Source organism: Parasteatoda tepidariorum, chromosome 11 (genome assembly GCF_982258835.1).
Source record: "Parasteatoda tepidariorum strain Cologne lab strain chromosome 11, Ptep-v5.0, whole genome shotgun sequence".
NCBI lineage: Eukaryota > Metazoa > Arthropoda > Arachnida > Araneae > Theridiidae > Parasteatoda > Parasteatoda tepidariorum.
The window spans coordinates 37,150,937-37,167,019 of record NC_141765.1 but is presented as its reverse complement, the minus strand read 5'-3'; the positions used below and the strand labels follow the sequence as shown (position 1 = coordinate 37,167,019).

At 28.8% G+C, this 16,083-nt stretch overlaps 1 long non-coding RNA gene across 1 annotated transcript in view; it reads right to left on the bottom strand.

Moving 5' to 3' along the window:
* Positions 1 to 16,083, bottom strand: part of LOC139427066 (uncharacterized) — a 72,186-nt gene that overhangs the window by 45,481 nt on the left and 10,622 nt on the right. The gene's annotated exons all lie outside the window — the stretch shown is intronic.

Genomic DNA, 16,083 nt, shown 5'->3' with positions numbered 1-16,083 from the left:
TTTTGTAAATGTGACTTTTTTTCCCCTCTAAATTCCTTAATACACATATGAATTTAACAACTTCATCTTTTAAATTAAAATTTAAAATTAGATTACCTCGAATAATTTATTCATGCTTAAAATACTAAAATTTATTATGTTGTTAGTATAGTCATACTAAATATTCGTACATGGAATTTTCAACGCATGATATGTAGTTATGGAATGAAATACTTCGAAAATATTTTTTTCCGATTATTTGATCAAATTTTGCTGGATTTAATTTTCACGGACTTGATGATGTCATCCATGAACTACAAATTAAGTTACATAAAGTAATAGATTTTTCTCATCTAAATTAATATATTTTTCCCCAATGGAAACAGGCTTAGCATCTTTAAATTGGATATAGAATACAATAACAATAATTTAGACTGGGAAGCGTAAAAAATTTACCATTCGAAAAACTGACTGATGGCTTTAAAAAAAACGAAAAGCAACCCCATTATAATTCGTGATTTTGTAAGTTGGAACATGTTGATTCTTTTGTTAGTTGCAGAAGTATAATAAAATACATTCGAAAAAAGGATATGAAGGTACCAACCAAACGGAATATTTTATTCAACGTTGACTTAATTTATTTATTTATATTTTTTGGTGCATTCGAAACCCTTTCTTATATATTATCTTGAAAGATTGTTGAAACTTTGGAAATATTAATAAAATTATTATTATACGAAAAATATCAATTTAAAGCAGGGTTATTTTCAACGAAATAAAACAGAAAATCTAAATGAGGAAAACGGACTAATGAGATTGCATTCGGCAGTTGTAATCTTATGTTTACATTATTTGTATGACAGTTTTCTAAAATATGTTCGTTAAAGAAGAAAAAATAAAGCATGGTGGATTAAGTTACCCCTCAATAAGGGGTAATTAAGAGCAACTCTAAGAATTTATATCTTTTAAATATCTTTAAAATTTATATCTTTAATTTATATCTTTTAAATATTTGGATTGTGTTAGTAGGTGATGAGGTAACAAAAGTATAAAATAAATATACACAATCTACTCAAAGCACCGATTAGTAAGAATAATGCTTAAAATTTTTTTTTAACATTTTTATTTCAGTAAGTTTAGACAATAAATAAAAGTAAAAACCAAACATTTTAATTTAAATCTGATTTTATTTTATTTTGTAACCGTCACTGAACAACCGAGCCAATTCTTGGGTTTACGACTACTAATGTTCAACTTTATAATTTTGAACCCAATCTGGAAGACAAGGGAACTCCTGGATCAAGTATTGGGAGAAATGTGCTTTTTGGAGGACTTTTTTTATGGAATTAATCCGTATTTGCGTTATATGGTGAGGAAAACCATGGGAAACACCCACGGTTAGCCTGACTGCAAGGGGACTCTGACCCATGATCCGTCTACTACTGAGAGTATTTTACGTCATCATAGTGGTCCGTGCAAGCTGGATGCGGAATTCGTATCCCGGTTCAGCTCATTGGAAGGCAAACGCTCTTTCCTTGTCGTAGTACACGGCTAGGGGCGCTTGCCTATCATGACCTGTGGACCTCTTCAGAAGCACGTGAAGATACAGTTCATAATAGAAAAAGCGCCCCTAAAGCGTATGACGACATTTCTGGGTATGGGTTCCTTTGCAATTTTAATCCTGATGCGTGTTCTTTTGAACTTAGAAGTTTGTCACAACATATATGCAACCCCCTGTTTTATATAGCGTTTTTAAATTTGTACATTTCGACAAAAAAAAAAAAGAAGAAAAAAAAAAGACTAAAAATGTCATTTTCAATAAAAAGTGGAACAAGGGCGAGAGAAACCTATTGCGGATTTGAAATCAGTGAAACAAAAGTATTTAAGGTCTAAAAACTCTCATAAAACAGAAAATGAAAAAAAAAAAATGAAGAAATAAAATGTGCTCCCCAGTGTTATTTAAAATAGTATAATAAAATTTTACAACGCGAGCTGAAAAAAATTACACTTTTAAATTATTTATTTTTTCTTAGAAAGTTATTTTATTAAATTATTTTATGTACAATTCCTATCCTTATTAAATATATTAAGTGCAGTTTAAGATGCAATTTTAACAACACATAGGAAATTTTAATTTTAGTAAAACAAGTTGTTTTAATTGATTCAAAGTAATCTATTTTGAAATACTTGGTTGGCTGAGACTCTGTATGGTAGTGGAACAATTATGAGTAAGAACTCATTTTTAGAAATTTCTGATTTGCCTGGCTCTGAAAGACCAATAAAATCTTTTAACAGACCTACTTATAACATTTATTAGTTTATCTTAGTTTATATTCAACCTTCTTTGCATCAATAACAAATGGAAAGAAATCTTTCGTTGCATTTATATAAATGCTTGATCTTGCCTAAATTGGCTGTGGGGATTTTAAATCTGAAATTAGTTTTGCTCTTAGAGTTACAGATTTCTTTTTGTAAATTGCATTTTTAGTCTGTTTTTGGTCAAAATGTGCATATTTAGAAACATAATATAATACAAGAAGTCTCGTAAATGTTGCGACAAACTTTTAAGGAGTTAGCGACATCATCAGGATTAAAATGTCATTGAAACCCATGCCAAGAAATGTAGTCATACGCGGTCAGTGTCGTTTCCTTATTTTGACCTGTTCAAAAGCACGTAATGAAAAGTTCATAGAAGGGGAATGATGCTGCGTATGATGACTTTTACAGGTATAGTTTCCTTGCAATTTTAGTCCTGATGATGTGCTCCAACTCTCCGAGAAGTTTGCTCCAGCATTTACGCGAGTCCCAGTTATATATAGCGTCTTTAAACTTGTACGTTTCGACGAAAACTAGATTAAAAATGTCATTAAAAAAACTCTAGCTTGAAGAGAGAAACCGATTTTGGATTTGAAATCAGCAATGCGAAAATATCTAAGATCAATGAAAAATAATGTTTCTCAGTGCAGAACTTGATAGGTCATCTGTATTACAAACTATTGCAACTCATGTAAAACAGTTGAGATACCTAAGCACCACATGCATATATAACACATTTATTTCTAATACAACAAATTTTGTGTCCTCTTTAAGATCATAAATAAATTACTCTATAGTTCTTACTCTTTCTTTGATTTTTGATTGTTCTTTTTATTTTAAAAATATTTTGTATAAAAAATTCAGTAGAAATTATAAATTAATGTTAATATTTTTCTAATAGTCATTTCGATCCCCACCATTTTATTGTTTGTAGGGGTGAGTAGAGACAGGGCAGAAGTGACAAAATGCTGAAAAATGGTATTTTGCCTAAACAGTTTATTTAATCTCATTAAGCCTTAAATTTAACCTAAAATTTAACTCATTAAACCTAAAATTTGATTTTTCCTTGAGGGTAATGGATAATTTAATAAAAACTTAGTTACAGAATTTAAAACAGAATGTAGAAGGTAGTAACATGTAATAAAAACATTCTCACTTTTAATTTGATTTGGATCAAAAAATATATAGTCTGAAAATTAACTATTTCACCTGTATATGAGAACTAAAGAATCACGTTAATAAATCATTCCTAGTTCTGCCCCCTCTGAATAAACATCATTATTTTCTACATTCCTGTAATTTAAAGAGGAGGAATGGAAAACATATTATTTATACATTTTTATTGGCAATACTATTTTTTGTTACTTTACCTAACGAGGAAAAAAAATTTGTTTCTTGAATTATTTTTTTTTATGATATGGAAAAAAAATATGATGCGATATTTTTGTATTAAATATTTAGATATTTGAAGATAATCCTGAGTAGATTGTATGACATGGCTTTGCAACCATATTGATGACTAAATAAAAAAAATTTTCCCGATAGATAATGATTTCTCCAAATTCTAGCCTTAATCTGGGAATTATAGTCCTTAATAGTTAGATCAAGAGAGCGGTCCAAAGTTTGGACCCTTAAATGTAAATTATACTTTTGCTAGAGAATATCTTCCATATCTAGAGAACGAATAGAAAAATCTTTACACACAATTATAAAATTCGTTTATAGAAAGATAAATGAATGTATAATTATAACTGTGTGCTATAAAATTTCCCTATTTTTGTAACACAAATAATTTTTAGTATTTATAATTTTTAATATTTATTAATTTTTTTAATATTCTGTTTAATAATCGCAAAAAAATTTTGAGTAGAGAGGTAAACAAATTTCTAAATCATTTTAAAGAATATTATTTTATATGGCAAAATGCAAAATGTAAACGAAATCGGTTGAATAATGCCTGAGAAATCGAATTTTAAATATTTGACTTCTTTAACCCTATATTTTGGGAGTCAGGAATCATAACCTGGTAAGCAAAGAGTACGTTTTTATGTCTGATTTCATATTTTAAAATACCTTCTGCACTAATTTGTTAACATTCTCCGTCTCCAACCATTGAGTCCTTAGTACGCATAAATACAAAAGTTATTTCGAGTGTTTCGTTTATTTTTTGCTCACTGTATATTAAATCAATTTTTTTTTAAATTTATTTTAATTAAAATATGAAGCAACGGTTATATTTTAATTAAAAAAATTTTTTAATTAATGATAAAAAATTTAGTGAAATAGTTTTGTTTTTCAAAAGTACACAATTCAAACTGTCAATAATTTGAGTTGAGAACAATATTTTATTCTTTACTCTGTATTTTCTTTTTAACTGGGCTGCAAATACTGAGAGTATTCTTCCCTCCTTTCCATTCTATATTATTTCTATAGCAGTACTATTCTTATTTTTTCTTCACTAGTGAAGAATTAAAGAAATGAAAATTTTTAGTAGTTCACATGAAGTTCAATAGATGGCGGTAGATGGGAACACTCTCTTCGGTTGAAATCTAGAAGTTATTTTCATTTGAAAAAAGAATTCTCTTTTTTTCAACGTTTCGATGATATTGCAGATAAAAACAGAATATTTATGAGTTTGTTTACTGTTTTAACATGATATTTCGAAAAATTAGAGAAAACAATTAATTTTTTTTAAAAATTATTATTGTATTTCTTAAAAAAATTTATGATTCAGAATTTGCAAATTTTAAAAAATAACAATAATATCTGTCGAAAGAACAACTGAAAGATAACTATAAATTACTGCAGAAATGAAAAACAATTGAAAGATTTCAATAATTATCATTTTCTACTTATTAATACTATTGATATTAATTGTTGCACTTGATTAATTTACCAACTCCTAACTTTGAAAGACTAAACCATAAAACTTCAAGAAATAAGTTATTAGTAAAAATGCGTAAAGAACACAAAATTTTTTTCTTCCTTTACTAATAATTTCTTAATTACTTTTTAAATTATTTGAAATATGGAAACAAACAATTTATCCAATAAATAAGCTAAAAATGATATAGTTTAGTCGCTAATAGTGTATTAGACATGTGTAGAATTTCTGCTAAAAACAAGAACAATTTCTAATTTGAATTCTGACTTGTAAAAGTGAGTATTAACTAGAAGCGTTATTTTATCCACATGTATACAGGATGTTCCGTAATCACCTCTATTAATATATGAATTTAAAATTTTTAAGAAGCCCAAAAAGTACATAGATTAGTGTTCTAAAATTAATACTCAATCATGAGAAAAACGCTATGTATAACGAATCACTTGTGAGGAAAGAAAGGCTTAAAAAACATCAAAACTTGCTGGATTGCTGCTAAAAATAGCGAGGAGTTGAAAGGATATTATCAGAAATAACTAAATGTCACTTTAAGCATCAAATTGGTTTTGATATTTCCAGTTCCGTCTTCCTTATTCTAGAGATTCCTCAAATTTCGATAAGTTTTTTGTTTGTTTGTTTCTAGTTTAAATACCAATTCGGGGCTGAGATGGCTCAGAAGTTAAGGCACTAAGCAGTCATTGTGAAAAAATCGGGTTAGGTCCCTAGTGGTGGTAATCTTGTGTACCAACTTGTCTAGGAAGTAAAGGCGGCGTGTGAGCAATGCAGACCAAATTGTCACAATCATGCCTTTGGTCATGAAAATGCAGAATCTTTAATTTCTACTAGCCCACAACGGGCTGGATGTGCATTTTCTTTTTGACAAGGATTCTTAATTTATGCGTTAAGAGCGGTCATTACGGGACACCCTGTATATTTATTAAAATTTCTGGAAGTGACCAACTTATATTTTTTTCAGAGTTGATTGTCACAAAATTACTTCCCATAGTATCATTTGTATTCAACTTTACATTATTTTAAATACTATGGTATATTTTAAATTTATCGTGGGTATTGTAACATAATACAACCTGAAAGAAACATGGTTAATTAAGCCGTATATCGTGTTGTAACTGTGTATGGTGTTGTAAACATGTGTCAATTTGTAACCTTGTATCGTATTGTTATTGCGTACCGTGTACGATATATCACAGTGCTATGCAATAAATTTTATGATTTATTTATTTATTTCCTTATTATGGTAGAGAGCAGTGAATTTCAACAATGTAATTGTTGAACACGATGCAAAGTTTCTTACAGTGTAATTTAAAAATAAAAAATTTTCTGAAAAAACTAAAAATTATATTTTTCCGAATTCTGTTAAACTTGTATCTTTACACAAATTTACGATTTTTTCTTTTTTTTTTTAATTTTGGAAACATGTTATAAAAATGCAAAGTTGGATCTCGATATTTTAAAATTCGATACTCTTTCATGGCTCTGTGTATTGTACATGTTGTTACGATTTAATAAATATACAACCGAATTAAACAGAATGTAGTCTTTTTCCTACAAATAAAGTAAAACTGTAATTTGAGCGTTTAGATTATGATCGAAAACAGAGGATGGCGTCATTAGTCCATTTGCAGATTAAAAATCTGAGCAGTCCAATATAACTGGGATCAGGGGTAAAGAAAGACTGTCGCCAAAATTACTATTCGTCCCTTTTTCCCTGTCTGCTTGTTATCGCTTGATAATTACGTCTTCGTCTGTAGATATTGAGTAAGAAATCTTTCTTTTAGAATTTAAAGCTTATTTTATCTTTCCCGTAAAGAAGAAATTTGGTGTTGGGTATCATTCTTATCCTTTTTACAACTTGGAAGTTCAGAAAGATGAGGAGAATTGTCATGAAAAGGAAACATGAAGATGAATGGATTTTTTTTTTTTATCTTTCTTTTACTAGAATTTGAAAAAAGCAAATTTTTAAAAATGGTTAAAAAAAAATTCAATAAGGTAAGGATTTTATATAAGTATTTTATTTTATTTTATATCCGTCGTTGAACAGCCGACCCAATATTTTTTGGGTTTACGACTACTAATGTTCAACTCCGTAGCCTTGTAATTTTGAACCCAATTCAGAAGACAAGGGAACTCCTGGATCAAGTATTAGAAGAAATTTGCCTTCGTGGAGGACTTTTTTGATGGAACTAACCCGCGTTTGCGTTACATGGAGGGGAAGACCACGAGAACCACCCACGGTTAGCCTGACGGCAAGGGGACTCTAACCCATGATCCGTCTACCACTGAGGATATTTCACGTCAGCACTGTGGTCGGTGCAAGCCGTATGCAGATTCGCATCGATCAGCCATCGCCGGGAATCGAACCGGTTCACCTCATTGGAAGGCGGATGCTCTATCCCCTGAGCCATCGCGGCTCTATATAAGTATTAAAAAAAAAACTAATTAACTAAATTAAAAAAAAAACAGAATCAGTCAATAACAATTTATGCAAAAAACGTTATTTTAAATACGATATAGCCGACAAAAAGAAATCAGTCTGAGCCCACAAAACAGAATCAGTCAATAATAATTTATGCAAAAAACGTTATTTTAAATACGATATAGCCGACAAAAAGAAATCAGCCTGAGCCCACTGTTTGAAATAGGAGCCAGCTTGCGACTGAAATGGCTAGGTGCTGAATTGTTTCGTGCCGAAAGTTAATATGACAGATAAAGGATGGAATTTGTAAGTATATAAATTAGAAACTTGCCATGCAAAAAGTCAAATGAAATAAATTAATGATACTGCTTATTTACGAATATAATACTTCTAACTTAGTACAAATGATATTATCTTCAGATTTTTTGTTAAATTTAATAAAAATATCAAATGGATTTTGATATATTTCTTTAGTTTGAATCTTAAAAAAGTAAATGAAAACTTTATCCCGTGCCCGGGCGTGACTCACCTGTGCTACACTGTAAAAAATTCGGTTCAAAAAACTGTAAAAAGTATCGGCACCTTTACCGTATAACCTATTTTCTCGAAATATTCTACGGAACAAAAAAGATAATATTTTTACTGTAATAATTACCGTAAAATCAGTGAATCACTCTAATTACATAAATATTACAGTAAAAATTTCGGTGCAATACTTTACGATAAACTTTTGGCTACTTTCACCCCATCTGGAGCATCACGTGTAAATTGCACGTATAATTTTCTTAAATTGTCAGATAAAATAGAGACTACTTTTTCACTTAAATTCTAGTCTTTCCAAATTTTCCATATAGTTAACAAGTGTATCCGGTTTTGCCTCACTAGTGGGGTAAGACTGGGTAATTTGTCTTTTTCTAGAAAAAAATAATTATAAAAAAAAGTTGCACATAAATGACTTTTCAGGAATAATATTATACATAACTAAATAATGAATATCTTAATTAAATCTGACAGTTTCTAAATCGAACAGTTTAATTTCAATAGGCCTTAGAATCTTAGCTATCCGATATTACCCCACTTTCCCCTATGTGAAAACATAAAACATCTATAATAAAGATGTCTGTTTATACGAAATAGATATTTTTTGTTTTACGTACAACTTTGCCCTTAAAAAGATCTGTGCCTTCAATTTAAATATAAATAATTTAATTTATATGTTATTGTGTCTTCAAAATAAATATAATAATCTAACTCTTGAGCTATCAATTTTTTATTTTGTCCTTTTAATATGTCGCTCAAATTAGTGTTGAACATAAAAGCGCACTTTCTCTGAATAAACACATCGAATTTATGACTCACGAAATATAAGAGTCTTTAAACTATAAAATATATTTTCTCATAGTTAGGGGGGTTGTCGAAAGTTTGGGGTTCTTTGTTCATGCTTTTGTTGAATATAATCATATCTGGAACTATCAATGCAAATGAAATATTTTCGCATACCATTATAAAAATCGTTTTTCAAAAGACAATAAATATTTTTATTTTTGTTTCATTCTATTTTTTTAAAGAATTGAATAGTAAGGTATACAAATTTTTGCATTATTTAAAACTGCATAACTTTTACTGATATTATTGAAAATGAACAGAAGTTATGAATTGTACCTATAAGAGCAGTTTAAGAAATAAATAAGTAAAGCCTTCCCGCAGCAGCTCGTTTTCAGCTAGGAGGGTTAAGGATCCACAATTTCGTGACCAACGGTATGATTTTATTTTTTTTATAACCGTCGTTGAACAGCCTACCCTATTTTGGGTTTAGGACTACTAATGCTCAACTCCGTAGCCTTGTAATTTGGTACACAATCCAGAAGATAAAGGAACTCCTGAATCAAGTATAGGGAGGAATATCCCATTGTGGAGTACTTTTTGATGGAACTAACCAACCTTTGCGTTACATGGAGAATAAAACCGCGAAAACCTCCCATGGTTAGCACGATGGCAATGGATATTTTACGCAAGCACTGTGGTCGTTGCGAATCGTGTGTGGATTTCGTATCGACAATCCATTGCTATGATTCGAACCCGGTTCACCTCAGTGAAAGGCGAACGCTTTATCCCCTGAGCCACTACGGTATTATTGTGGTAATGTGGTTAGGATTGCGAACAGGCCGCCTTTCCAGACAAGCTGGCACCCATCAATTTGAAGCTGTATGAGCATCAAGCCGACACTGGGGATCGAACCTCAGTTCTTCACAATGACAGTTCAGTGCCTTAACCACAGCGCCATCGCGATTCATCAATTAAATAAATAAATAAAATAAATAATGAATATATCAAATTAATAAAATTAAAAACAAGCAGTATCAAAAGTCAGTTTAAGACTAACTTATTAAATGTTGCCGCCAAAAATATTTCATTGAAGTCACTACAGGTTTTAAAATTTGCATTATTTAATTATATATTGAGTTAATTGGCTATATTAGAGCAATTCCAAGTATTATAATGTAAACTCAACCATAAACAAATGTTGCAAACACATTAAAACAAATTAGTTTAGTTTTAACTAGTATTGTATTTTTTAAAGTTATTTATGCATACACATTACATATTAATTTATTATATTATTTTACACATACAGTACATAATTCTTAGAATTGGTCTCATCGTTTCTTGTTTTTTTTTTAATAAGATAACATCGCGTAGTACATAAAATATTATCTATAATAATTATAAGAATGAGTTAAAAGACATTTTTTGAAAATTAAAAGTAGTATTCATTTTGCGAAAAAGCATGATTTTTTCCCATAAAATAAATTTGTATTTTCTACAATAATCGTTACATTACTGATAAACTATTATATTACATGTCCAAAGCTTGAAAGTGGTTTAAAATTTTTGTGAATTCTTTAATATCGAAAAAGAATATACTTGAGTAAATAAAACTTGCCATATAGCACTATCTTTTGGAAAACATTTATTATTGGTTTTTCTAAGATTAGTTTTGATACGTAAAAATAAACACAACCTCCATCTTTAAGTTCAATCCTTTGACCTTTCCTAAGAAGGAGATAAACCCCTCAAAAATAACTTGAAAGGTGTGGTTAAAGCGGCTTTCTTTTATGAATTTTGAATCCTCTTTGAAGATTTTATACCAGCATTTACTTAATACAATGTTTATTTCGCTTTATTTTTTATTTTACATATAATAAATCTATTTGCAAAATAAACACATTGAGTATAATCAAAAATATATGTACGTATGTTTAGAAAAACATATCTTAAGTCAAATGCTACATAAAATATAAACGATAGATTAGACTTGGTCACTTCTAGTTGTTATAAACTTTATCCAGATGATTTGATCATTTTGATATAAGTCACGATTAAACTAAAGATATATTGACTTTGGCAGTGAACACAAAAAGAGCACCAGGAAAAAAAAACACTAGAAAATCATTTCTTAGGATAAATCATTTAATTAGATTAATTAGGAGTGATTTTGTTTAAGTATAGAATTTCTTAATAATTTTTTACCACATTTTCATAAATAATTTTAATTAATGCTTGTACAATGAAAAATCTACAAACGACTAATGTTTTAACAAATTTTGATAACAATAATTCAAAAAAATAATTATTGCGGAATTTTTATTCTTTATTGTATTCATAAAATTGATATTTCCGAAATGCTATTATTGCTTCTCATCTCACATTTAATATTAATTTGCAAAGTATAGTTTATAAAATCAAAATCAAAGGGACTTAAATAATAATAAAAAAAATTCTAAAAGAAATATTTAAAATGCTTTTGTGATTGAAACAATTTTTTTAAATTCATTTGTTATTGCATATTAGACCTTAGTGTTAATTAAAATAAAAAAAATTTTGAGATATTTTACTTCAGACTATATTTTTTAATTAAAATTAATTTCAATTTTATTATACTTGCTGTTCTTGAAATCAACAATAGTTTAAAAAATAATTTTTTTTTGCTGTTCACTCTCACCCTTTTACTTACTTTCGATTCAAATATTTAAAAATTCACGTAAATCGATCGAAAGATCATATCATGACCATTAAACTGTCATTAAATTCGTTTGTCATTAAACAGTCGTAAATTTACATTTTCTCTTTTCTGGTACTTTTTTCCAGTGTCTTTTTTGCGGTACTTTTTTCTAGGTGTTTCTCCTGACTTTTTTTTCCGTGATTTGACACCCCAAAGAAGCAATGAGTTTAAATTACTTTAGTACAGGGGTTGACAAACTTTTTGATCATCGACCCCTACATAATTTTTCGAAATCTCCATCGACCCCCATAAAAGTAATTTTCTGTTAATTAAGATAAAACTCTATTAGATACTGTGTTTGTACATTTATTTTATGATTTTGAACATTTATTAAAGTAATAGTACATAGTTATGAAAAATATTTTAATGTTGAAATATAAATACCATAATATTTATGAAATAATAAGTAATTATAAGTAGAAATAATAAGTAAAGTAACTACGGATTTATTGCTTCTTAATCAATGATGAGCAGAAAATGGCACAATAATCCAATCAGGGATGTCAATGTTTTCCAAATCAACAAAACGCAGTTTAAAATCGTCGCTCAATTTTTGAAGATTACCTGTATATATTTCCAAGTCTTTTATTTTTAATTGTCACATATCTGAAAAACACAGATAATCCTTCGACCAATCGACCCTTCCGGTTCGGATCGACCCCCATTCTACCCCCTGGCTCAGATCGACCCCCGCTTATGTTAAATAGACCCCTGGGGGTCTATATAGACCACTTTGGCGACCTCTGCTTTAGTACGTTCTGTCATTTCTGTGTATTGAATCTGTCACTTTTGGAGTTACCTTATTTAAGTTTACCATTATAACATTAAAAATGTTAAAAAGTTAAGCGGTAAAAAAAGCACAAAACGAGGGTATCTAGAGAAAAATTCCATGAAAAAAAAAGAAGAAAAAGTCCCATTGGTATCAGAATTCAAAATCTAAAATTCGCACTTTAAAAATTATATGAATTTAACATCTGATTCCGATCGGGTTAACAAGCGGATTTTCATGTAGCTGATTTCTCTAATCGTGAGATATGTTTTATTTATAATTAATACCTGAAGATTAATTAAAAGCTTAAGGAAGGGAAATGTTTTATATCTTAAAAGTTTGAATTAAATGATTAGTACTTGAGAAGCTCCTAAAGTTTTCTTACATTTTTTTATTTGAGCTGAAATAACACATTTAATAATTTCTTAAATATATTTTTTCCTCATCACAATATAAATCCCTTAAAGAGACTAATTGATACATTATGTACGGTAATTTTATTATAGGAGATTTACAAGAAACGTTAAATATAAAAAGTTCCTTGTCATTAACTTCAAATTAATCCATGTATATTAATTAATAGTTTCAAAAAAGACCTAATTACATTCGGATAAATATTCCATTTCATTAAATTAGGGCAACCATTCAATTTAACTTGGTCAGTTGATTTATTGTGTTTAAATTTTCATTGGAAAGTAATTAGATATTATTAAACAGTAATTAATATACGAGAAATACGGAAAGGAACTTCTAATATTTTATATCTTTTACGTGTAAATCTTCCATATCGTTGGCACTTCGCCAAAAGCTTGAATTGCCGAGTTGAGTTTTTTATTTTTGAACAGTGTCCATTTTCTTAAACACACAGTTTAAACTGTGTCCAGAATGAAATGTTCACAGACGGAATTCGTGTTTTTGACCTGGTGCTAGTGACACATTAAGTATTAATTAACAACTATATCTCAAAGGATTAACCTTGCGATTAAGTTAGAAATATGTTCAAAAATGAAATATTTTATTCTTATACAATTTAAAAAAAATCAGTACTTGATAATTATTTATTGTATACGAATATTATAGTTGAAATTTTGAAGTATTTTCAAATGTTCTTAAGTTTTCTAATAATTTAGTTAATCAGTAAAAAACTTGAAAAGTTGATAAATTTGCGATAAAGAAAGCGCTTGTTAAAATTGCTTTTGGGAGACTTGTAAACATGATAGATTATTTGTTTTCCCCCACTTTTAAAAAAATGCTATTATATGCTATTATATTATGCTATTATATTATTGCTATTATATTCTGCTAGATTTTTAGCTTTAAAATTTGATTTGCTTATTTATAAAATCAAAACCTTAAATTTTTGAATAATTTTGTTATTATTATTCGTATAAAAGTTGGTGAGATATTTTAATATGACATTTTTGTTATAAAAATAAATCGATATATGGTTGATATTCACGTATATTTATAAATCGATATATGGTCGGTATTCAGGTATATTTATACATCGATATGATCGATAAATATAAAATAATACATCGAAATATCTTAGTTTTTGATGCGCAGTTTCAATTCACATAAAACAGTGAAAATTTTCTGAAATGTAAGTATTAGATGACAACAATATCATTCAGAACTTGCGAAGATTAAAACTAATACCCTTTGCCAAAATCATTTATTTTGATAAACAGAAAGAGCTTCATGAAGCGGGGGTGCTTATGACTACTTCGTTTTCAACTTCCCCCGATTCCCTTTACACGTAATGACTAAAAAAAACAGAAGACGACGTTTGTTCCTTTGAGAAGATTAAGTTGAAACATTTTTCGGTAGATAAAAGACTATAATATAAACAGGATCAAATATCGGAAAAATAGACATTTCATTTTCACTTAACTCTGTGTCAACATTTCTCTGTTCAACAACAAAGTAAAAGTGTCTATCAGCTAAAGTCACATAAGATCAAGATTTTTGCTCAACTTATGGTGTTAATTTATGATTTATTTATTAACTACATTATTAACTCACTTTTTTATAACATATATACTGATATAACACATATTGTAGATTTGTAACCTAAATTCTCCTTTTAATTAATTAAAAAATAATTGATTATATGGATGTATAATTTACTTCTGTTGTGTTTTATACACCTGTTGGAATTATAAATCTATACCGATTTTAGTGACACAGTCCCGTAGACTTTGAAGAGAACACTTTATAGATGATGGTAAAGCATTAAGGAAAAGTAAGAATTTTTTTCTGTTCAATTTGTAAACTTATTTGCAAGCCATACTTTTTAATTCAACAATAATATTTTTCTGTATGCTTGTTTCTTTACACTTCTTACATACACATAGTATCCAAAACATATAAATTAGAATGTAAAATACTAAGATTATGTTACAAATTTTACGCTTTTTTTGCAGAATTTTTTTTGAAGAAAAATATTCACTTGACATTTTTTTACTTTTTTCTTTACTATTGCTGCTCTAGAGCATCAGACTTATTTCTTATAAACATTCGACTACAGCGTCATTCTCATTGCAACCCATTGACGGACACGCGTAAGAATTTCACCAAACAGATTCGAAAAATTAGTTTAGCCTTGTTTCTTTTCTAACGATTAAAGTCGTTTGCAGGAATCACTACAAATTAATGCTTTTTTTTTTTTATTCCTACTCTCACTATACACTTCTCACAAATGTCGCACCTACAGTAGTTTGGGTTTTTGAAAGGTGCTATACCTCCACCCACTGGTAATAATAAAATAATCTTCTTATAATTTTAGTCAACAAAGAATTTAGTCAACAATTTTAGAGCTTTCATTCCCAATTCCATTGTAACCCACCTCAAAAATTATTCTCAATTTTTTCTCGTCAAAATACTTATGTAAGATCCCTAATGAATTAGCATTTTTTATACTTCGTTTTTGTGAGTGATTTTTAAACTATATATTAAGGGTGGTGATTGCAGAATATACATTTTAAGATCTGGTCAAAAAATGCATTTAGAATTTTTCAAAAAAAAACTCGTGAAACAAAGCGTAATAAATAAATATGCTGTCAAACATTAGTAAAACAAAATAGTGTTAACAGAACAATGACATTGTTTGCTGACTGGGAAGCTTCAAGCTTATCAAAATATTGTGACGCAATTGTTGAAGAGAAATTGAAATATTAAACTTCAACACTGAGATATTTCTAAAATAATATCGTCCTTTAAAATATTTAGTGTCAACAAACATTTACTAAAAGAAATTATATCGACTGTAATTTTTTGATCATCGTGTAGGGAGCAAGCTTTAGCTCTGTAAGCTTTTTAATAAGTGTATATGTTTGGTAACTATACAGTACTTTGTTTAATAGTTAAAATATATCTTTTAGGCTATATGAAAGAAGAAAAGAGTGTTTATAATGAAGCCGAAAGAAATAGATGCAATTCTAAACAACCACCTCCAAATTTTTAAATGTCAATTTGAAGCTCAGTTATTCCTTATACTTTCAGTAAAGCATGGGCGTCGTTGGCTGGGGGCACAGTGGGTGTGAGTGTCCCCCTCAAAATTAGAAATCTCCAATACCCCCTCCATATTCCTGACAATAAAGAAAATTTTTGTGGATTATCATTGATTTAAATTACTT